Source organism: Phyllostomus hastatus, unplaced genomic scaffold (genome assembly GCF_019186645.2).
Source record: "Phyllostomus hastatus isolate PE091 unplaced genomic scaffold, TTU_PhHast_1.1 phas_scaffold_21, whole genome shotgun sequence".
In the NCBI taxonomy this organism is placed as follows: domain Eukaryota; kingdom Metazoa; phylum Chordata; class Mammalia; order Chiroptera; family Phyllostomidae; genus Phyllostomus; species Phyllostomus hastatus.
This window is the reverse complement of record NW_025334017.1, coordinates 10,271,741-10,274,591: the sequence shown is the minus strand read 5'-3', so window position 1 is coordinate 10,274,591 and position 2,851 is coordinate 10,271,741. Positions and strand designations below refer to the sequence as shown.

The 2,851-nt window shown below is 45.0% G+C and overlaps 1 pseudogene; it reads left to right on the top strand.

The window, feature by feature from the left end:
• The first annotated feature begins 2,371 nt into the window (after positions 1 to 2,371).
• LOC123833387 lies at positions 2,372 to 2,516 on the top strand (annotated as a pseudogene).
• The last annotated feature ends 335 nt before the right edge of the window (positions 2,517 to 2,851 follow it).

Sequence of the window (2,851 nt, the reverse complement as noted above, 5' to 3'; positions counted from 1 at the left end):
ATGCTGTACCAAACAACTTTGTGTGTTTATCCCTGTGTATGTAAAATCTCAACTTTTGACCAAATGACATTTTCGAAACTGGAACATCTACCACTGAAATTAGTAGTAACATGCTACAATTGTGTTAGAGCCAGAGTGAGCAGAGCTTGTACACTAAACATAGGAACATGTTGATAAATTCTTTCCCTTTTAAAACCATCAGAGTGAAGACTGCGCTTGAACCTCGGCAACAAAAGACAGAAGACACGCTTTCTCGAGTTTGCAGAGCAGTGATAATTATCAAAGCCCTCCTCCCCTTTGCTTGCAATGTCTCTTCACCTGCGCTGCTCTGACAGTGCGGGCTCACGGTGCACCTGGCCCAGCAGGTTCGGTGCTGGCTGGCTCCTGTCTGGACAGCGAGGCAGCACTGCGATGAGTCCTCCCCAGGGAGCCTCTTTCCTGTGACTCTTCCACGGTTGGGCGATCAAGGAGCTGGAGGTTTGAAGTCGGAGAACTCAGGGACAGCGCATTCTCCAGCAGGGACACAGGACCCTGGAATGCACTCCCTCCCCCGGTCCAGCAGAGCCAGGTCTGTTTGCCTTCAGGGCACTGTGAAGACCCATCTGTTTACTGGAGCGTGTTTCTGAGTGGTCGCCTTATGGCAGCTCCCCTCACCCACTAGCCAGCCCGGGTGGCAGCAGCATCATCTTATCATCTTTGCCACTTCAAGTGGAGGGGCTGATGCTGGCAAAGAATTGTTTTATAATAAGGCTTGTCAGCCAAAGGATTCAGACTCTTATTTATTCTGTGTGGCGATGGTAAACATTTTATATGAATGGTAGCAATTAAATCTAAGACAACAGAGCATCACGTTTCAAATTCAGAACTCTTTATCAAGCCCATCATTATTTTATTGTTTAGTGAATATTATAGCTCACTGTTTATATAAACTGAGGATCTGGTGCCTTTTTTTTCCTTCTGGCATTGTGTGAACTGGGGGAAAAAGATCTGACACCTTAATAAAGTCCTAATATTTGCAAGTAAAATGATTAGAGACAATGTTTTCTAAGTCCTGTATGTATCTTCTCATATTATTCTCACAAGGTAACTTTTCTTTTTGTTCCACTTTTGAATTGTGTCTAGTGTTCTTGTCTGGATTCCCAGCTGAGTGCCTGGTGGCTCAGAGGCCCTTGTCAGGTTCTGAATGCACTGAATGGATTGTTATTTATGACTTTACAAGCCAAATAGCATGGCTCTGCCACTTATGAATAAAACACCAAAATGTGAAACTACTGAATGTGTACTTCTGTGCTGTAGATGCTGTGTTTTATGTGTTCTGTATCTCTATGAAGTTTTAACAGTAACGAGAACAAAATATAAAACTTTGAGTAAGTAATGTTGTGATTTCATTCATTGGACAAGTTTGTATTGTGCCAGGCGCTATTCTTGTCACTGTTTCATAAAAAAAAACATACAGACACAAATTCTTGTCTTCAGGGTACTGGATCTTCAGTGGGTGGAGAGAAATAATAAGCAAATAAACCAATCTTAGCCTGTTAGATGGTGATCAATGCCACGGAGAAAGCAAAGCTGAGAAGGGGCACGAACTGTGTTTTTAAGTGGGGCACTCTGTGTAGGCCCTGCTACCAGGATGAATGAGATGACATTTAAACAGTGACTTGAAGAAACAGGTAAATGGGGAGATTGTGACCCAAGTAGGAGGGATAGCAAATGCCAGCCAGAGAGCAGACAGCCTTGCCTGTGTGTGGTTGGAGGGCACTGGGCAAGGGGGAGTGCCCAGGGGGAGAGCGACGAGGGGTCAGAGAGGGCAGAGGTGGGACTTCAGAGGCCCTTGTAGGCCATGTGGGACTTGGCCTTTTCTAGGACTGACTTGGGAGCCATTTAGGATTTTAAGCAGAGAAGGAAAGTGAATTCACTCAATTTTAAAAGGATTAATGGAGCCCCGGCTGGGTGGCTCAGTTGGTTGGAGCATTGTCCCATACACTGAAAGGTTGTGAGTTTGAGCCCCAGTCAGGGTATGTTTGGGAGACACCTGATGATGGATGTTTCTCACTTGGATGTTTCTCTCCCTTTCTTTTTCTTCCTCTCTCTAAAATCAATGAGCATATCCTCAGGTGAGGATTGTAAAAAAAGGAGCGGTGGAACGTGGTGTGGAGAGCAGATGGAGTGTGGCGGGCAGGGAGCTCGGCAGGGCGACAGCTGCAGCTGTGCTGGACGCCCGCTGACCAAGGTGAGCGCTGGATGTGGACATGTTGCACGTGTTTTGAGGGTCTTGGTGACAGGATTTCCAGGTAGAATGGGATCTGCCTAATTAATAAGACTCCATGGGAGGAGAGAATTCCTGAAATGATTTAAATGAATGGAGAAGCGGACCCCCTGGCAATGGGTGAGGACACACCCAACTGGTGGTGTTGCTCTTGTATCAGCCAGGGGCAGAGCAGGTGCACAGTCCTTAGTTCATCCTGGCTTGTTGCCTGCACTGGTGGCCAGAGCTGGCTTGTGGCGGGGGCACATTAAGTAAGTAAGTAAATAAATAAATAAATAAATGGAGAGGCTTAAAGTGCAGAGTGGGGTGAGACCATCGAGGAGGGCGAGACTTTGGGACATGGAAAGAAGCTAAAGAATTCAAGTAGTTTGTAGCATCTTGATGAAGTGCATGGTGAAAAAATCATTATTTTCTTATTTATTGAATTTATTGGGGTGACACTGATTACCAAAATTACACAGGTTTCAGGTGTACACTTCTACAATACGTTGTCTGTATATTATATTCATCACCACAAGTCACTTTTTATTTTTTAATTACAGTTGACATATGACATTATGTTAGTTTCAGGTGTACATCCTTGTG